Below are 22,108 nucleotides of genomic sequence, written 5' to 3'. Positions count from 1 at the left end.
TGTGTGTGGTCACTCACCTGTGGTGTCCTGCTCCATTGCTCTTTTGCCTGGTCTTGTTTTGAGCCAGAGTCTCTTTACTGATTCCTGAACTTATGAAGCTGAGATTTTCAGGTCTCTGCTTCCCTGTGGAACTAGGTTTACAGGTGTGTGTGGCCATGCTCAGCAGTTTTGAGTGGGATCTGGAGATTTGAACTTGGTGTTCCCAGGCTGTCATGTATGCACAAGAAATGCACATGACTACTTAGCCCCTTCATTTTCTCCAGCCCCCTTTCTTTTCTTTTCTTTCTTTCTTTCTTTCTTTCTTTCTTTCTTTCTTTCTTTCTTTCTTTCTTTCTTTCTTTCTTTTTTTTGTTGTTGTTTTTCAAAGTAGGGTCTAGCTTTAGCCCAGGCTGGCCTGGAATTCGCTATTTAGTCTCAAGGTGGCCTCAAACTCATTGCAGTCCTATCTTGCCTCCTGAGTGCTGGGATTAAAGGCATGAGCAACCATGTCTGTTTCTTCTTAATTTAATTATTTTTATTTACGTATTAGAGAGAGAGAGAAAATGTATATTCCAGGGACTCTAGCCACTGCAAATGAACTCCAGATGCATATATCACCATGTGCATCTATGTGTGGGTACTGAGGAATTGAACCTAGGTCCTTAGGCTTTGAAGGCAAGTACCTAACCACTTAACTATCTCTCCAGCCCCTCCTTTTTTTTTGAGGAAGGGGTTCTCATTCTAACTCCAAGCTGACCTGAAACTCACTCTGTAGCTCAGGTTGGTCTCTAGCTCACTGACATCCTCCTATTTCAGTCTTCAAAGAGCTGGGATTAAAGATGTGACCCCTTTTACCCTGCTTTCTTTTGGGGAATTTTTGTTTTGTTTTCAAGTTAGGGTCTCAGTCTAGTTCAGATTGGCTTTGGCTTTCCTTTTCTGTTTGTTTGTTCATTTTCAAGGTAGGATCACACTCTAGCCCAAGATGACCTGGAATTTACTATGTAGATCCAAGGTGGCCTCAGCAATCTTCCTATCTCTGCCTCTCAAGTGCTGGGATTAAAAGCATGCAGGACCACACCTAGGCCAGGCTGGTCTTGAGCTCACTTTCATCCTCCTATCTCTGCTTACTGAGTCTAGGATTAAAGGCATGCCACTTTGTTTTTTGGAAGCAGGGTCTCATGTAGCCCAGGCTGACCCCAAATTCCCAGTGTAGCTGAAGCTTATCCTGCAACCTCCAGCTTCTGCTAAAAATAGGAAAATGAGAGCTGGAGAGATGGCTTAGTGGTTAAGGTACTTGCCTGTGAAGCCTAAGAACCCCAGTTCAATTCCCCAGGACCCATGGAAGCCAGATGCATAAGGTGGCACATGCATCAGGAGTTCATTTGCAGAGGCTAGAGGCCCTGGCATGCCCGTTCATTCTCTGTCTCTTTCTCTGCCTCTTCCTCTCTCTCAAACAAACAAATAAATCTTTTAAAAAATAAGAAAGTGAGGGGCTGGAGAGATATCTTAGCAGTTAAGGCACTTGCCTGAAAGCCAAAGGACCTCAGTTTGATTCCACAGTGTCCATGTAAGCCAGATACACAAGATGGCACATGCATCTGGAATTTGTTTGCAGTGGGTGGAAGCTCTGGCATGCCATTTCTGTCTCTCCTTCATCCCCTCTCTCAAATAAATAAATAAAAATAAAATATTTGAAAAAATAAGAAAGTGAGCTGGGTGTGGTGGCATACACCTTTAATCCCAGTACTCTGGAGGCAGAGGTAGGAAGAGCTCTATGAGTTTGAGACCAGCCTGAAACTACATAGTGAATTCCAGATAAGCCTAGCTACAGCAAGACCCTATCTCAATAAATAAATAAATAAATAAATAAATAAATAAATAAATAAATAAGCTAGAAAGTCCCTCAGGGATTTGTAGGTGGGGCAATGGGGTCTCCAGGCCTGGCCTGGCCTGTGCTGTTACCATTAGCTGAAGCCACAGATACTGTCAATTCTATCATCCACCCAAAGGCTTAGTCTAGGCCTGTGGGCTCTGTTCAGTTGTCCCACATACTCCACCCCACAGTTGTATATCAAATTGTCTGTGTTAGCATGTTATGTTTTCAACATCTTTCTATTATAGTATAGTATATTAGTTTCCAGGCATGCCTATAATCCCCTCACTTGGAAGGTGGAGACTAGCTTATATAGCCAAATCAGTGAGCTCCAAGTTTAGTAAGATACCCTGTCTTAAAAAGCAAGGTAGGCCAGGCATGGTGGTTGGTGCATACCTTTAATTCCAGCACTTAGGAAGCAGAAGTAGGAGGATCGCTGTGAAGTCAAGGTCATCCTGAAACTGCATAGTGAATTCCAGGACAGCCTGGACTAGAGTGAAACTCTACCTCAAAAAACAGAAAAAAAGACAAAAGAAAGAAAGAAAGGCATCATAATGAAACCCATTACTATGTATGCTAACTCAGAAAGTTGATAGATACCAACTCAGAGATCCAAAGACCCAGAGGCCCCCAACACCTCATCACTGAAACAGACCAAAAATGAACCCAACATGGCTCAGGGAAATTTTGCAGAAGAGGAGGTGGAAAGAATGTCAGAGCCACATGTTGGGTCATGATATGCAAAGACATTTATCCTACCTATAACTGTGGGCTAACTCTAGAACACATGACCCATATAACTCAACAAGGAGGGGCCAAGGGGAGGGGGTAGGTCACGGATGTGTCTAATAATGGTACCAAACTGACTGTATTTGCTGAGTACAAAACTAATTAATAAATTTTTTTTAAAAGTTGATAGAATAGCCAGGCACAGTTATTCATGCCTGTAATCTTGAAACAGGAGCAGGAAGGTTACCATAAATTTGAGGCGACACTGGGATATATAGTTGAAAAGCAAACCAGGACTGGAGAGATGACTTAGTGGTTAAGATGCTTGCCTGCAAAACCGAAGGACCCAGCTTCAATTTCTCAGTACCCACGTAAGCCAGATACAGATGGTGGTGCATGTGTCTGGAGTTCGTTTGCAGTGGCTAGAGGGTCTGGTGTATCCATTCATCATCCACCCTTCCCCCAACTCCAAACAACCCACTCCAAAAGTGGGGCAGAGAATTAAATAGGGAGTTCTCAGAGGAAGAATTACAAATGGCTAACACACACTTAAAAAAATGTTCAACATCCTTATCCATTAAGGAAATGCAAATTAAAACAACCATGAGATTCCACCTTACCCCAGTAAGGACAGAAAACATTAAAAAATCAAATAAAACAAATGTTGGCAAAGCTGTGGAGAAATAGGAACCTCATGTAATGTAAGCTGGTACAACCACTGTGGAAATCAATTTGGAGACTCCTGAAAAGGATGAATATAGAGTTACCAGCAGACCCAGTTATTCCCTTATTGGGCACTTATTCTAAAAGCTCAGTTCAGAGATATTTGCTGAACCATGTTTATAACTGCTCAATTCATACTAGCTAAAAACTGGAATCAACCCAGGTGCTCATCATTAGATAAATATATGGATAACCAAGATGTGGTATATCTACATGATGGAATTCTACTCAGCAGTAAGAAAGAAATGACACATTGAAATTTGTAGAAAAATGGTCAAACCTGGAACAGATCATTTTAAGTGAACTCACATAGTCACAGAAAAACAATTATCACATGATCTCACTCATCTACAGAATCTAACCTGGATCAGCCCAAGTTGCTGACATAATTGAATAGCATCTTGAGGCTTAGACAATAGGTAGGGCAGTACTTGGGAGAAGGGAAAATGTGGGGGAGACACAAAATCTGAACCCAAGCTGAACAGGTACCATAGAATCCTATATCCTGCAAACCAGACTAAAAGGTGGAACCCTCAAGTAAATCTTAGGGGGAGAACCTGAATGGAAGGGACCTGGAGAGAGTGAGATGAAACCTAATGTCAAATGTCTCCTGTTTCTTTTTCTTCTCCAGATTTTGCTTGTTTCTTTTTCCTTTGCACTGGCCTGTAATTCCCTATACCAGGATGTGGTCTACATCCACAATGAACTGATGATCAGAGAGAACAACTAGATCTCCCAAAACAAACAAGACAGACTGCTGTCAGAGCACTTGATTACCCACCAGAGGTTAATGGTAAGACCCTACAGCTGAAGACACTAAATGCTGTAGGCAAGGACCATGGAGAGAATTGGTTGGAATCCAGAGGAGAGCCATTCCTCAGATAATTAGCTCATCTAGTGCTGGAAGGTGCTACATGAGCTACCATGGTAAGTGGACAACATCTGTCCAAGCAACTCAAAGTATAAGTGACTCAGAAGAAAACAACCTGAATGATGCTCACACAAGTGCAATAGTGGCACACAGCCATGGTGGGTAACCAACTGCTCTTGGATTAGCTAACAGATCCACTCAGTGGAAAGGCAACCATATCTGGAACAGGGAAACAAGTCAGAATCATATCCATAATGATTCTGCTTTCCATTGTCAAGCTCCCACTAACCTTATACTATAAGTATCTAAACCCTTATAATTCTCTCTAAATTAATAATGGTTATCCCATTTAACTGGTGTTGACTTCACTCTCTGTTGGAGAATCTGCTTCTCTTTTTCAGAGGGGAACTGGACTTGGGGAGATAAACAACCCAGTACACTCCACCCTGGCCCCAGCTGAAACCACAGAGGAATTGGGGAAATGAGCAAGAATGCTGCTTTCTTAGTTAAGGTGATATCAGCACAAGGGTGATGGAGAAGGATACTGAGGACACTCAACACCTACCAAATCAGACACCTAGATGCTCCTAAGTGCCTGTGGTGGTTTGAATAGATGGCCCCCAATATATTCAGTTCTTTATTGTTTGTAGTTTATATCTGCTGGCTACCTGGCTGGAGGCAATGTCACTGGGTGATCTTAAGGTGTGGTGGTGCGTTTCAGATTTCAATCCTAAAGATATGCAAAGAGTGCCTAGCTGGAGTTCCTGAAGTGTGCTGTGGCTTTTGACCTTTAGGCTTGTACTTCTCTCTCTCTGCTTGGACCTGTGAAGGCAGGCCAGCTTCTTCTGCCACTATGGAACTTCCCCTGGATCTGTAAGCTTCCATAAATCCCTTCCTCCATAACTGTGCCTGGTCTGAAAGTTCATCTCAGTGAACCTGCTCTGCTACAGAACTTGGTACCGGGAGTGGGGGAGATGAACCTGACCATGTGGATGTTGATCTTTTGGAACCTTTGTTTTGGAGCAATAGGCATGGATTTGGTGCTTGCAACTGAAGATATCTTCTGGAGTGGCAAGCCAAGTTTTATGGACTATTCTGATGAGAGTCTGAGAATTCTAAGTGCAGACAGCATTGAATTTCGAGGCTTGGCTTATGAGCTTTCTAAGGGGAATGAAAGACTGCAGAGGACTTTGTTGGAACTGGGCTACTGGTGTAAGGGCTGGCTGCATCCTGCTGCCCAGGCCCAGAGAGTTTGATCAAGGTTAAATTTGTAATGGACTGATATGCTTGGCTAGAGATATTGGACTGAGAGACTTAAGATTTTAAGCTGGAAAACCTCAAGCAAGCTAAAATTACAGGCACTGAGACTGGTATTAAGTTACTGAATCTGCTATTGTCAAACACATTAGCAATCTTCAAGGAAGATGGTCCAATTGCTTTACCATGGAAAGGATGCCTGAGGAAAGACTATCATAGAAATGCAAACACTTTTGGAAACAGTTGACCGGAGAAGGAACCTGCTTTTCAAGGTTATGACTTATTTTGTCTATGAATTAAGAATATGGCTGTGTTCTGCACACATGGTATTGGTTTCAGAAACATGAAAAATGCAAGGAGTGGTCATAAATTGCACATGCTTCCAGGAGCTGCTGCTGAGATGTGGCATGAGGTAGGGCATGATGCCCTGATAGGCTGAAAGAGCCTTTGGAAAATGTGAGGAGTGGTCATGAATTGCACACGGTTCCAGGAGGTGCTGCTGAGACACAGCATGAGGCAGGGCATGATGCCCTGATAGGCTGAAAGAGCCTTTGGAAGATGGACCATGGTTTGCATGAAGACCTCAAGAAGTTTTGGATATACCAGGACTGTGCAAGGGCTACAGTACACTGTTGGCCTAGGATGGAGGTGTTCCCCTGCTATTCTGCCCAGCTGGAGGGGCGGAATTGGAAAATCTGGAGACTGTCAGTCTCTGGTTATGTTGAACTTGTATTGCAGAAGTTTGATATTTGTTTGATGGTTGTTGAGTTTGCATTGTTTTAGTCTGTCCTTGCTATGCCTTATACCAGTTGAAAATGTTTACTCTGTGCCTTTATATGTTAGAAGTGTTTAACTTGTTTGATTTTACAGGTCTTAATATTTTAAATTGGTGAAGACTGTGGAGACCTTTGAAATTGTACTGAGTACAATTTACAATGTGTAATGGTTATAAATGTATTGGGGGCCAGGGGTGGAATGTGGTGGTTTGAATAGATGGCCCCCAATATATTCAGTTCTTTATTGTTTGTAGTTTGCATCTGCCAGCTACCTGGCTGGAGGCAATGTCACTGGGTGATCTTAAGGTGTGGTGGTGAGTTTCAGATTTCAATCTAAAGATAAGCAAAGAGTGCCTAGCTGAAGTTCCTGAAGTGTGCTGTGGCTTTTGACCCTTAGGCTTGTACTTCTCTCTCTCTGCTTGGACCTGTGAAGGCAGGCCAGCTTCTTCTGCCATTATGGAACTTCCCCTGGATCTGTAAGCTTCCATAAATCCCTTCCTCCATAACTGTGCCTGGTCTGAAAGTTCATCTCAATGAACCTGAAGCTGTCTGCTACAGTGCCAATCACTGAAATAGACTTAAAATGTTCCCTGCATGGTTCAGGGAATCTTGTGGAAGAGGGGCGGAAAGATTGTTAGAGCCACAAGTTGGGACATTTTGCACAAAGACATTGAGTATCCCCAATGACTGACTGCTGCCCCATAATGCATGACCCACAATACCCACGGGGTTGACCTGCATCCCTAATGGGGAAGGCATCTTCAGAAAAGGGGCAGGGAGGAGGGAAAGGATGATACCAACATGTGATGTTTACATAAACATATGTCCATATCTACTAATAAAAAATAAAATATACATTTTAAAAAGGTGGAGCATGCCTTTGATCCCAGCACTTGGGAGGCAGAGGTAGGGGGATTACTGTGAGTCTGTGGCCAGCCTGGGACTACAGAGTGAATTTCAGGTCAGTTCAGACTGTTAGAGTGAAACCCTACTTTGAAAATATATATGTGAAGGTGGAGCACAGACACCTTGAAGCTGTCTCCTGACCTTCCTATGAGAATTGTGGCACTCATGTCTCCCCCACCCCATATACATGCAATCGCCCATCACAACTTTAGTCATAACACTTGTCAAGCTCAAAATTTAAAACCCAAAACATTTTTATTTTTATCATTTTGAGAGAGGGCAAGTGTGGTGTTATTCAGGTGTCCCCCATAAACTTAGGTGCTCTGAATGTTAGGTTCCCAGTTGATGGAAATTTGGGGATTAATGCCTCCTGGAGGCAGTATATTGTTGGGGGCGGGCTTGTGGGTATTATAGCCAGTTTCCCCTTGCCAGTGTTTAGCACACTTTTCTGTTGCTATTGTCCACCTTATGTTGGTCCAGCGCATGATGTCCACTTTCTGATAATGCCATCATTTTCCCCTACCATCATGATGCTTCCCCTAGAGTCTATAAGCCAAAATAAACCCTTTTTATTTTCCCAAGAGCTGTTCATAATCAGGTGATTTCTGCAGCAATGCAAACCTGACTGCAACAGTAACGCTGGTACTGAGGAGTGATATCATTTGCTGCTAGACACCTGACTGTGAGGCTTTGCCTTTTGGAGCTGGCTTTCAAGAGGAATGTGGATAAATTTGAAACCTTGACCTAAGAGACACCTTGCAGTGCTGTAAGTACAGCTTGATGAATTATTCTTGTCAGAGTTGCAAGACCTGAATGCAGTAAGAACTGTGGACTGTGAGGTTTGGCTTATGAGGTTGAAAAGGAGCTTTTTCTGGACTAGGATACAAACAGTTTGTGTGAGAGGCTTGCTGCTTATGCCCATGTCCTAAGAACGAGTGCAGGGTTGTAGTGTGCAAAAATGGACTGGTGTGTGCAGAGGGATATGGCACAGAAAGAAAACTAGGGAACTGCTGCTCATTCAACTGCAATTATATGAGATTACAACCTTGGAAATTGGCCCATCTGACCCGCACTGGGGCAACAGGAAGAATGTAGACTCTTTTGAAGGGGCTTGAATGCTCAAGGAGTGTCCTGTTCTTCAAAATCTGCTTTATTCACCCCTGAATTAACAAATTGGCACCCTACCTGATATTTTGGAGTATAAGAAATGCAGGAAAGAAAGGGTCATTGAATTTGGGACACGGTCTTGTGGTTTGGAAATGGCCATGAGCAGTGGGAAGCAGGTTTGCTGGATGCCTGCATGGAGACCAGATGAGCCTATGAGGATGAACTGTGGGTTGCTGTGGAGACCCCTTGGAGATGCCAGGAAGATGAGATGGCTGCTAAGGAGAACTGACAGCCCTAGATGAAGTTTTCCAGGTCTGTGAGTAGCCTAGCTGGAGGGGTGGAATTGGAACTCCAGAGTCTTGTTACTGGTTAGAATTAGTGGACTTGGAGATTTGTCACTGGCTAGAGTTGTTGGACTTGGAACTACAAAGTTTAATGTTTTCCCTGTTAAATCTTGTATTGGTTGAATATTTCTTTGCTATGCCCAATGCCATCTTCTGCATTGTGAGTGTTTATTCTGTGCCATTATGAGTTTTGAGGAGATTTTTTGGTATTATGGCTCAATGAAAAGATCTTGGACTTATGGGAATGTTTGAACATCATTAGGATTGATAAAAAATTATGGGGACTTTTAAAATTGGTTGAATGCATTGCACTTCACATCATAGATGCTTATAAGCTTTTGGGGGCCAGGGGCAGAATGTGGGTTTGACTCAGGTGTCTCCCATAAACTTAGGTGTTCTGAAGGCTAGGTTCACAGCTAATGGAGATTTGGGAATTAATGCCTCCTGGAGGCAGTGTATTGTTGGGGGCAGGCTTATGGGTATTATGGCCAATTTCCCCTTGCCAGTGTTTGGCACACTCTCCTTTTGCTATTGTCCACCTTATGCTGGCCAGGGAGTAATGCACACCCTCTGCTAATGCCATTGTTTTCCCCTGTCATCCTGGAACTTCCCCTAGAGACTGTAAGCCAAAATAAAGCCCTTTTTCCCAAAAGTTGCTCTTGGTCAGGTGATTTTTGCCACCAGTGTGAACCTGACTACAAGAGCAAACCTCAAACTGGATGGCCTTGAACTCCTGATCTTGCTTCTCTGCCCACCAAGGACTTAGCTTACATTTATGAGCCATCATATCCGGCTCATGCAGCATGTCTTAGTATAGGTACGTGCTGAGAGAAGTCTGTGACTATACTGTGGGGAGCTGGCCTCTAGTTCAAGCTGCCTTTGCAGATGTTGGGTGGGTACACTGAGCTGCAGGACTTAGGGGCTTCACTGCAGCACATATAACCAGTGTTTGTACCAAGAAGTGGACAAGACCTCAAGGGTAGAGTCTGCACATTCCTTCTGCTTGCCTGGCTCTCCTCTGTGAGGCTAAGTTGTGAACAGCTCCCTTATTGCAGCTCTTGCAGTGCACAGCAAACGCACATAACCTGACCTGGGCCTCCAGGGCCCTGTGAGTCTGAACAGGCTGCCAATGGGCCTGTTCATCTCTATCTCATGGGGGCAGTCACAGAGTTAGCATTAAGCAATAGCTATGAGTGAACAGTTGGCTACATGGCTGGGTGGAAGAGAGATGGAGATACAGATAGAGAAAAGTGGTGGATGAGTGGTAGTTGGATAGAGGTTCAGTGGGGCAGAGAGAAAAGGGGACATGGATGGATAGTGGTTTGAGAGAGAGAGAAGACGACGGGTGGAGAGGTGGGTGAATGCATGGAAGATAGATGGAGATACAGATGGGGTAGAAGGATGGATGGATTATGGCGAGAGAGAGAGAGAGAGAGAGAGAGAGAGAGAGAGAGAGAGAGAGAGACAGAAATGGAAAGAGAAAGGTATGGGTGGATCAGTGCATGGTAGATGGAAATACAGATAAAGGAATGGATGGTTGGAACATTCATCTTCTGCACACTTGGTCCCAAGCTGTGGTGCTGTTTGGGAAGGCTGTGAAACTCTTAGGAGGTGAAGCCTTACTGGATGAAGTGGGTCCCTGGGGGGTGAGTCTGGAGGTTTTAAAGCTTGGGCTCACTTCCTGTTTGTCCTCTTTTCCTGACTGCGGATGGAATATGGCCAGCTGGCCTGCCCCTGCTGCCATGCCTTCGCTGCCATGGCGGACTGTGCCCTCTAGAGCTGTGGGTGGGAATGAACCAACTCTTCATTCCTTAAGTTGTTTCTTACCAGGTATTTGGTCAAAGCAACTGTTAAATGGACTAATACAAAGTGGGTATGTAGGTGGGTGGGTGGGTATGGGTGAGAGGATGGATGGAGATATGAGTGAATAAAACATGTGTTTGGCCGAGAACTTAGCATCCTGATACCCTACCTACTTCACCTCTCCAAGGGTACTTCCAGTCTGTACAGAACTAGCAGAAAGGTTTCTGAGACCAAGGTGTTCATGGTGACATTTCCAATGTCACGACAGACAGGCAGAGTCAAGTAGCTCCCCCTCCCCAGGAGTCTACAGCCTGTTTCTTATTTTGCTTTTGGTGCACATTCTCTTATCATAGGTGCCACTTCCTTGTGATGGGCCTCAGTTTCCCCATGTGTAACCCTGGGGGTGGCCAAGTGAGACCCATCATCTCAACAGTGTGTGGCCAATGCCTAAGAGAGGATGCTGGGTGATCCCAAGGCTGAGCATACTCTGGACCTGCCAAAGGGATGGATGTGGCTTCTACGCAAGGGGAGCTCCTCCACAGGGATGTGTGAAAGCACCTGAACATGAGGGGACCTCCAGGCACAGCCAGGTTGGGCTCCATCTTGCTTCATTTTTGGAACCAGCTAATATAAAAGAGCAAAGTACAGGAAGGGTGATGGGGTCAGGCCTTTGGTCACTAGTTGCACCATTTCTTCACTAAGACAGCAATACAGAGTGATGAATAAACAGAATGGAGGGGCCAGGTGGAGATGCTCAGAGACCAGGCTCATGGGTCAGCCAGTGGGGGTTCCAGTCCAGCCTTGTCCTATCTCTTCTCAGCTGTGTGGCTCTGGGCTTGTTCTAAACTCTTTCAGAACCTTGTGACCATTTTCTTTCAAAATCTGGGAAACATCACCTCAAGACCCAATTACATTGTTGTGTATGGATGGGTCTAGGCTTGTCACCGGGCCTGGCAGGGCTCCAGCCTTTCTCCTGAGAACACTGGAGAGTCTGTGAAGGGAGAGTGAGAAGGAAGGCTCTCAGCCATGGAGCATGGATGCAGGCGATACAGAGCAAGGCTGGGGGCAGTGTGCAAGCATGGACACATGGACACAGTGGTGGTCACAGAGGGGACAGCAGCCAGGAGGAGCTGTTAGCTAAGCTCTGGAAAGTGACTAGTGTGCAGGGAAATGAGGCCTGTGAGGTCCCTCAGCTCCTCCACAGTCTGCAGGCTGTATACCAGCCTGAACTAGAATGAGTCTTTGTTTCAAACAGAAAACTCCAATTAGGGGAAGATGGCAGAGTCAGGCAGCACTGCCAGGCACAGCATTGCCAACAGCAAGGTTTTCTTCTGTACGATGTGATGGTTGTTCAGGAATATTTTGGTGACTAGTCAATGAGAGAGTAAAGATAGATACACACAAATCTTATTCATGTTTGTTCAAAGACTGTGCTAAAAAGGAGTTTGTGGCAGTCATATGTCCTTATTGTGAGGGGAAATTTTGTCCAAGACACCGTCATCAAGGCAGATCATGAGTGTCAAAAACTGGAGATCCCAACACCTCGGGTGGCTGCCACACCAAAACTTGTCAAAGACATTGGTTCCAAGGCAGGAGGGCCAGCAAGTAAATGACAGAAGATGCCAAGAACAGTGAAACTGCCGCAAAGGTCGGGCTGATGAAGCTGAAGGTGCACGCTGACAGGGGTAAGTCTTTGTCACAGACAGAAAGAATTTACTTTCAGGTTTGCTTACCTAAGAGGAGCAAAGCGAAGAGAAAAGCCATGTTCTGCCACTGATGGAGTACTGAAAAGGTCATAGGCTTTGCAGCTTCTCTGACCAATCTCAAAAATGACAATAACAAGTTAACAGCTAAGAAGTTATGGTTATGTCACGTCACTTCAGGAGAGACCTTGCCTTTGGATCAGACTTTGCAGACGTGGACCACTAAGGAGGCCTATCCTCTGTACAATAGTGGAGACGTCATTTTAGAATATCTTCATGATGAAGAGCAGTTGTTAAAAGATGCTGATTCTTACTTGGAGTAGTCATCCAAAGATTCAAACCAGAAATCATAAGGAAAATTCTATTACATGTTGTCAGCTTCTTTTACTACAGATGCTATTTTGTCTTTAAAAATTGCTTTTAAAAATGTCTGTTAAGTCATGGCTTACATTATGAGTTTATTATGAGTTTTGTGTTTTAAAATTTAACTATGTATTGGTAATTATTATCAAATTACTATTTTCAATTAGCCTTTATAGGGTTCTGCCTTAGAAACATGAGCAAAGGTACAATTCCTGTTTGGTTAATGTTGGTACTTGCTGGCTATGGCACTGCTCTGTTCCATCCTCATCCAAGATCCCAGCTAAAGGAGCACTCCACCCCTCCCTATAGTGATTTTGCCATTTTTGTGATACAGAGAGATGCAGACAGCCATGGAATCCTCATCTAACATCCCAGCTAAAGGAATGCCCTGCTCCTTCTTGTAGTGATTCTGCCATTCTTGTGGCAGAGAGAAGCAGATAGCATATGCTTCAGTAGGCTCTTAGAAGTGATACTTATCACTTGTATTGTAAGCATGTCCCATGGTCAAAACTATATCAGTGGACCAGAATAGATAGCCTTACTACCTACCTACATCATGATGTATGAATTGTTATATACATGAACTGTAGAAGCTTAGAGATCATATCTTTAGGGAGAGAAAAGGGCTTCTTCCTGAGTGCTTTCAGTGCCAGTCATGAATTTCCCCCATGGAGTAGGCCTCATAGCTAATCAGAGTGGGTTACCTCTCTAACAGTTGTGCCACTAGTACAGTGGGCACATCCTGTCTGGATGATCAGTTGTATAACTTGCATGGTCCACTGCTGGGTAAGATTGCTGATGACTCTGCTACCCCAGCAGCCTGCATAGCACTTTCCACCACTATGACATCTAGCCAGCAAGAAGGATTTATCAGCACATACCATAAATGAGGAATTCTGAAGCTCATAGAGGTGAAGTAATCTGAGCCAGACCACAAGCAACAATGCTGAGACCAAAGTGTGTACTGGGCATATGACAGGAGCCCCATGAGTTCCTCAGCCCAGTCTCCAACCCCAGAGAGTCTGGGCCACTGCTCTTGGAAGTTTACTGGATGATCATGGCTGAAATCTCTGAGGCTGTACCAAAATAAACATTTCCTCCTTTTAAAGAAGCTCTCTTGGGCATTTGTCACAGTGATAAGAAGCTGACTAACACAGCAACTGAGGATCCATGAGTAGTTTACAGCTCAGTCACCACTGGTTGGTGGTATTGCAAAGAGAAACCCTGATTTCCATGTTTCACATCTTCCAGAGCACAGTATCTCAAGGTGACCTTGTTTAACTCAGCCTAGATGACATCCAAGGGATGATAAAGCTGCTCCCATATTCAAAATGCGGCTTCCAAGGCCTCCCACGGGTGTCCCAAGGCATCTCTGACCCAATCAATTGAACACTCTCCCTGATACCAAGATGAGCCCCAAGATACTCTCTAACTTTAGGGAAACATGGGCATTGGGGCCATTCATGTGAAGCCCTGATTCTAGGCTTAGAGGCCTGGGAGCATCCAGAAAGTGACTCATCCTCTCAAAGCAAGAGGAACACACACATGCCTGAGGGCCCTGAGAGCAGGATAGGTCACTAGAAGGACCACTGTTCTCTAAGGTACTTCCCCTGTGAGCCTCCTGGTTCATGAAGCCCCTTGGGTACATGGCATGCTGTAGTCTAAGGCTCTTCCCACTGCTAACATGCTACCCTATTCCTTTTCCTTAAGAATGAACCAGGGATGACCTGCTCAGGGGCAGCTAGTGGGAAAGCTCTGCCCTGGAATACCTGGGACTTTGTGTGTCAAGGGTCCAATTCTTTGTGAGGTGTGCAGGTGATGCACTAGTCTGGCACACAGGAAAGGTAGACATTTCTCCATGTGGCTTTAGGTACCCTGGAGTGGAACCTGGAGAAGGCTGATTCTCTCAGAAAGAAGAGCACTTCCCAGCACACAAGGACCTCAAATGTGACAACCACAGTGTTGATCATGTGCTTGGCCTTGAGCACAAGTGAGGGCTATAAGGACACCAAGAACACCCAGCTCAGAGAAGGCTGCCTGCCTTTACTTCCCAAGAGAGTAGAAAACCCAAATGTCCCCATAGCATCTTCTAACCCAAAGATGTTTAAAGTCTAAGCTGGGAAAACAACCTGACATGATGGTCACCCAGGTGCAATCGTGGCACATAGCCATGATGGGAAACCAACTGCTCTTGGGTTGGCTAACAAATCCAATCCACTCACTGGAAAGGAACCCATAGCTGGAAATTGGAAACAAGTCAGAATCATATCCAAATAATGAGTTTGCTCTCCAAAATCAAGCTCCCACCAATCTTGGGATGCAAGAAGGCCTACACCTACTAAATTCTCTCTAAACTAACAATGGTTATCCCATTTAACCAGTGCTGACTTCAGTCTCCTTTGGAGAATCTGCTTCTGTTTTTTGGATGGATGCAGAACCTAAGGAGAGAATCAGCCTATTGCCCTTCACCAGGGCCCCAGCTGAAACCAAGGAGAAACTGGGGAAAGGAGCAAGAGTGCTGCTTTCTTGGTGAATTTGATATCATCACAAGGATGAAGGAGACAGACACAAAGGACACTCAACTCCTACCAAATAAGACATCCAGAGACACAGAGGCTCCCAAGACCTCATCACTGAAGTAGATTTAAAATGAATCCAACATGGCTCAGAGAAATTTGTGGAAGAGGGGGCAGAAAGATTGTTAGAGCCACATGTTAGGACACGATGCACAGAGACATTGTTTCTTTCCCATAACTGATGGCTACCCCTCACAGTGCACAACCCAAAATCCCCATGGGGTAACTGGCACCCCCAACAAGGAGAGTCCCTTCAGACAGGGGTGGGGGCAGGGATGATGGTAAAGATGGTATCAACATGTGCTGTTTACATACTGAATATGTTCATAACTAATAAAAAAAAAGTCCAAGCTGGGAAAATGTCACTCGTGGAATTAAGTACATGTTTACAAAAGTAGCCAGAGGACTCCCACCTGGAATTCAGAAATTTAGTGTTCGGAATGATAAAATTCATAGATTCAGGTGCACTTCCCCCTCACAATGCCAAGCACAGCCCAAGGATGACAAGCCACATAATTTCCTGGTTCACAGATATTTGAAGTGGGGAAGTTTTTCCATCTCACCCCAAGAACTCTGGCGTGCACCTTGTCTCCACTCTTGTCTTCTGTGGGGACAGAAGGAGCCACAGGTGGTTGTCTAGAAAGATCTGTTGTATCTGTCTGGTCGGGCCTGAGTGTAACCCCAAACAACATTAGCACCCACAGTATCCTTTCTTGCAGCCCCAATCATGCCCACCAGTGGGGTGCTTTTGCTAATGCCTGTCAAATCCACTAGCTTTATGTTGGCCATGTAGGCAGCCAACGCAAAGAGTCCCCAGGGGTTTCACTGAGCGAGTGCCCTGGCCTCAGCTTAGGAATGTCACCAGTGAAGGTTGCAAAGGCGACAGGGGCAAGCACTGTTCCCAGGGTTTCCTGCTGGACCTTCTGGTTCTTGGGCAGGGGTAGGGGCCCTAGAGTCATACTCTCTACCCCTTAGCAGCCAAGGGAGAACCAATATCTCCAAGCTTTGAAGAGGGGAACAAGAGTCTTGCCTACTGATTTTACAGGGCTCAGGAAGAGGATGAAACTGACAGTGACGTGCTTTTCCAATGTGCAGACCACATCTCCTCATGAGGTCCACAAGCTGTCTCTCAGTAATGCCCTGTGGCTCCCTGTTACTCATCCAAGCACAGGGACCTGCAGACAGGAATGGGAGGTGACAGAAGGCAGCCAGACCATGTCCTAGGACCGCTTGGCCTCTCATCTAGAGGTTGGTTTGGGGCAGGGTGCAGAGGCTGTGAAACTCAGCTCTCTCAGGCCAAGGGTTCCAGATGCAGAAGATGACAGGAGACTGGAAAAGACTTCTAGAAATAGGGACTTTTCTACAAGGCAAGCTTGGCCCATTGCTTTCCTAATTCAAACAACTTGTGAAACTTACCCTTCTAGTCAACAGATCTGCCCTCCTACCCAAATACTAAAACATGAGCAGAGCAGAGGAAATGGAAGCTATCCTGTGAGACCCTAGATGTCAGAAAATGTGGTGAATGGTAACTGGGAGATGGGAAACAGAAAAGATGAGGCCAGGGTGCATTCCATCCCACTGCCTTGAGAGTTCCCAGGCTTTGGTCCAGGGACAGGGACCAAGGTAGAGCACAGACAATGTTATGAGCTGTAGATGACTGTCCAGGACAGAAGGGGAGGAAGAGAGAAAGAGATAGAGCAGTCTAAAAACGTTCAGAGCATTCTTTTAGAGATGAGCAGGCCCCATGCACGAGAAAACTAACCAAGGACAGTGAAGGAGCCATCTAGAAGCACTGGAAAGAGGAAGGGCTGGCATGCAGACACCTGGAAATAGTGCTTGTCATCACTAGCCCAGCTGGGAAACATTGAGCCAAATATGGTCACCGTCAGTATCCAGGGGGACTGGCTGCAAAGCCCCCTGTAGATATGAAAATCCAAGGATGCTTGGATCCCTTTTACAAATGGTACACTATTTGTGTAGAACCGGTGTCAATCTTCCTATATATGTCATATCATCTCTAGATTTCTTAGAATACCTGATTGTTACAATTTAGATATTTCTTCCAAAACTAAGGTGTTAATGCTGTGGTCACTAACACAGTGTTCAGAGCTGAGGCCTTGGGGAAGTGACCACACCATGAGGTTCTGGCCTCACCAATTCCTTAATCCACTCATGGAGTCCTGATTTGACATATCATTGGGAGATGGTAAAAACTAGGAGATAAGGCCTAGTTGGAAGAAGTATGCTATTGAAGGGTATAATTTGTTCCCCCTTTCTCTGTTTCAAGGCTGCCATGAAGTGTGGCTCTTTGCTGTGTCACATACTCACTGCCCTAATGTTCTTTCTGCCACACCAGAAGGCTGAAGCTAAGAGCAATAGTGTCAGCTGACTTTGGACTGTCACCTCTGAATCTATGAGCCCAAATCAGTCCTTCTTCCTATAAGTTGTTTAGCTCAGTCTTAGTGTCAGTGTCCTCATGATGGGAACTGACACATGAGATTGGTACTGAGTAAAGCCTGGGCTCAAATGCTGATCCTGCCTTAAAAACCAAAAAGTACCAAACTTGTACAATGCATTGTAAAAGAAGGCCAAAGAATTGACGCAGGAATTCTTGCTAAGTCAGAACAAATGAGAAGACTACGGAATGTCTTCAAGTGAAGAAAGAAAAAAAGAAAAACTTTTTTATAAATTGATCAGTAGAAATATTTTTTCTTTTTTATTGACAGCTTCCATAATTATAGATAATAAACCATGGTAATTCCCACCCCCCACACATATTTTCCCCTTTGCAACTCCATGCTCTGTCATACTCCTTTCCCCTCTTAATCAGTCTTTCTTTTATTTTGATGTCATCATCCTTTCCTCCTATGATGGTTTTGTGTAGGTAGTGTCAGGCACTGTGAGGTCATGGATATACAAGTCATTTTGTGTCAGGACAGTTGCATTGTAAGGAGTGGTACCCTTCCTTTGGCTCTTACATTCTTTCTGTCACCTCTTCTGCAATGGACCCTGAGCCTTGGAAGGTGTGACAGAGATGTTTTAGCGCTGAACACTCCTGTCACTTTTCAGCACTATGGTGCCTTATGAATTACCTCGAGGTCACCACCATCTGAAAAGAGAAACTTCTTTAATCAAAAGTGAGAGTAGCCCTAATACATGGGTATGAACATTAAGAGAAGTGCTTACCGGGCATGGTATAAGCAGTTAACCAGACACCAGTAGACATACAGCCCTAGGGCTCATGACGCCCCCATCATAGGGTTTCAGTATCGTGCATATACTGCCGCCTTTGGAGCAGATTCCATCTCACTCCTGTCAGAATGGCTACTATCATGAAAAAAAATGACAATAAATTATGGTGAGGATGCAGAAAAAGAGGAACCCTTCTACACTGTTGGTGGGAATGCAATCTGGTCCAACCATTGTGGAAATCAGTGTGGTGGTTCCTGAGACAGCTAAAAATAGATTTACCACATGACCCAGATATACCACTCCTAGGCATATATCCTAAGGACTCATCTCACTACCTTAGAGATACTTGCTCAACCATGTTTATTGCCGCTCTATTCACAATAGTTAGGAATGGAACCAGCCTAGATGTCCCTCAACTGATGAGTGGATAATAAAGATGTGGCACATTAATACAATGGAGTTCTACTCAGCAGTAAAGAAAAATGAAATTATGGAATTTTCAGGAAAATGGATGGATTTGGAAAGGATTATGCTTAGTGAGGTAACGTAGGCCCAGAAAGCCAAATATCACATGTTCTTTCTCATATGTGGATCCTAGCTACAAATGATTGAACTTCTATGTGAGTTGTAACAAAACTCAGTAACAGAGGCCAGTATCCTAGAAAAGGGATATAAAGGGTATAGAAAGGGAGGGGAGTATTTAAGAAATATCTTCTAAAATCAAAGGCAAACTACAGGCATTTTCATATGCACAAAATCTGAAAGAATCATGGCTTGTTGATGAGCATTATAAGACAAATCTCTGAATACCATTTAGACCCAAGGGAAATACTGGTTAATAACAAAGATTTTCACAAGGAACGGGAGCTCTGATAGAGTACATTTGTTGGCACAGAAAAGCAGTTGGTGTAAAAGTTATTTAAAAGCACTGGAGTGATGGCTCAGCAGTTAAAGGTGCTTGCTTGTAAAGATTAATATCCTGGATGGGATTCCCCAGCACCCACATAGAGCCAGACCCACAAAGTGTCACATGTGCCTGGAGTTCATTTGAAGTTGCTGAAGGCCCTGTTGTGTCCATATCCACTCTGTCTCTGTCTCTGTCTCTCTCTATTTCAAATAAGTTAATCAAAATATTACAAAAATGAAAGTTATTTAAAACAAAATTACTCCTGAAACAAAAATTGCAACAAAGCACTGTAATGCCTAAAATATATGGAAAAATAAAGTGCCCCGGCCAGTGGGGAATCGAACAAAGAAGCAAGGTGAAAATCAACCTGAATGAAAGTAGGCAAACAGACTCAAGAAGGAGACCATGCTAGATGTTTGTCATGGCCTCGAGAGTTTATTCTTACATGTAGGTTTATATAGGGTTATAGGGGGAAGGGGACATGGTCAGGGCAAGGAGTTGTAGGGGGAAGGGGACGTGGCCAGGGCAAGGAGTTGTCAGGAAACCTAGAGGGGATGTAATTAGGTGTTCATCTAATCTTGCCCAACTGGCTTAACATCCTGACTGCACCAGGTTTCACATCCTGACCATAAACTGGCCTTTTGCAAAAGATAAGATTCTGTAAGTAGTCTGCTGACCAGTTCCAGAAGTACCTAACAGAAAGCTGGATGGACCAGCTTTCTGAGTAATGAGTCAGTTTATGAGCAGGCCCAGGCAAAATGGAGAGGCTTTTGCTCTATGGCTCCCAACATCTCCTCCCTTCTTTTATACAAAAGAGGGGGAGGCCCGCTATTCAGCGGTGGGCTGCAATGCCTTTGTTTCTTCATCAGCTACTGGCAGGATGAGGGAGTATTCAGCCAAGCATACTATCCCCTGGTATCCCCTGGTAGTTGAATATTAGGTGAGGAAGTAGAAACTTAACTTGGTATATGGCAGTCTTTGTATTAGGTGAGGAAGTAGAAACTTAACTTGCTATATGGCGGTTTCTGTTAACATGGCCCATGTTTGATTCATAGCTCCCAACATCTCCTCAGGGGAGGCCTGCTTTGCAGCGGTGGGTATTAACCATCTGGGGGAGTAGGGACCCGACTCCTCCCATGGGATGTCTTCTTCCCACAATCTTTGGCCCTTGGGACCTTTTGGGGAGGGGAGGCAGGGCCTATGTGGCCAGAGAGCAAGTCACGGCCTTAGTGATAACAGTTATGGTACCAACCTCCATGCAAGCCAGGTATACCTCTCAGGGAATCCAGAAGCAGTCAGATAAGGACCTTCCCCTGCAGTGCTTTGCCTCGCACCCATGTTGGTACCCATATCACACTCACTTCATTGTGAGCTGACATGTATAGGTCTGGATCCTCATGCAGCTCCCGTAGGAGGGGTAGTTATTTGGCCAAGGCAGGTAGACCGCAGCAATAGCAGAGGTGTAGAGGACAGCAGTATAGTAAATGAGTACAGAATGTACACAGTATAGTAAATGAGTACAGAATGTACGAAGTATAGAAAATGTGTACAGAGTGTAAGATCAAGGGAGAGTGACAGCTGCAGGTGGTAGGTCTTCAGTGGCAACGCCTCGATCCGCCAGCTCCAGTCTGTGATAATGGACCTGTAAAGGCTGCACCTTAATGGCTTTAATCTGTTGACATATAAAAGACATGATTTTAATTATAATAATGGGTCCGATTGTGAGTGAGAGGATTAAGATAAGTAGAGGTCCTTCCAGTTTTGTCCTGTTAGGGAAAAAAGGGGAGATTCTCTCAGGGAAGTGTTTCTTCCCTGGATATGTAAGATGTCACTGGAGGATCATCAGCTTGTTTTACAAGTCTCTCTGGTCAGACAAACATACTGATCCTTGGCCCCAAATGAGTACTGGGTCTGGGCCATTCCATTTTAAAGTTAAAGGATCTTTCCACATGGCTTTGGCAAAGGTATTTTTTGTATTTGTGTGCTAAAAGCGATCAGCTGCTGACTTTCCTTGAGCGTCAAGAGTTAAAAAGCTTAGGACAAACAGTGCATGATGAAGGATATTTCTTGGAGAGCCTTTTATAGGATATAAATCCCCCGTTTTTAACTTTTGGAGGGTAAATGGACCCAGAAGGGGGGCCCCTCCTGCCAGAACACCCCAGTGGGTGTAAAGTCAGTGGCACAAATGACCAGGAGAAGAGGCTTTTTATAAGAGATAAAAGTGACTCTTTGGCTCAGAATCGTAGCCTCCACTATCTTTAGGGCCTCTAAAATTTACCACAGGTAAGCTAAATGTAAAATACTGACGAGGAGTGTAAGGGAATTGTAAAAAAAAAAAAAGCAATCCTTTAGGTCAATAATGATTTCACAATGTCCTGCAGGAATTGCTACTGGAGTGGGGAGGCCTGGTTGCAGGGCCCCCATAGGTCCCATGGCCTTATTAATTTCTCTAAGGTCCTGGAGCAATACAAAGATAGGAGTATTCCAAGGAGAGGTGGTAGGTCCAATATGGCCTGCAGCAAGTTGTTCCTGTACTAACATCGTGGTTGTAGCTAATTTCAGAAGTTAAGGGCCATTTATACATTTAAGGTATTTTTTTTTTAATCTTTGGTTACAGATTTCTCTCTGAGTGTTAAAGACCATGCAGATACCCAAAAGTTAATTAAGGATTAATTTTAGAGGTCATTAATGGCTCTCCAAAGAGACGTTAGGGAATCAGGAGTAGCCGCATAGTTTACTTGTGTCTTGCCTGTTAGGATGAGTCAGGGCCATGCTGGCCAAGTAATTTTCCCTTCTTTGGGAAGTCAGGAGGGCCGATTGTTCCTCAATTATGACTCTCCTGTTTTAGAATGTACACCAATTTTGTTTGGGTCTCCATATCCTCCCTGGTCAGGAAGACAGGTGACTTACCAGGGGGGCCAGTGTAGAAGTGTCCCATCATCTCCAGTGGCCTCATGACATGGGAGTACAGGCCAAAGTATTGACACTTTTTACTTTAC

General features: G+C 44.6%; 1 pseudogene; it reads left to right on the top strand.

Moving 5' to 3' along the window:
- LOC101596966 overlaps positions 1-12,394 on the top strand; it is a 51,184-nt pseudogene extending 38,790 nt beyond the window's left edge.
- Positions 12,395-22,108: the final 9,714 nt, after the last annotated feature.

Source organism: Jaculus jaculus, chromosome 14 (genome assembly GCF_020740685.1).
Source record: "Jaculus jaculus isolate mJacJac1 chromosome 14, mJacJac1.mat.Y.cur, whole genome shotgun sequence".
Lineage (NCBI taxonomy): Eukaryota > Metazoa > Chordata > Mammalia > Rodentia > Dipodidae > Jaculus > Jaculus jaculus.
Note: the sequence above shows the minus strand (reverse complement) of the source record. Positions and strands in the feature narration are given on the sequence as shown.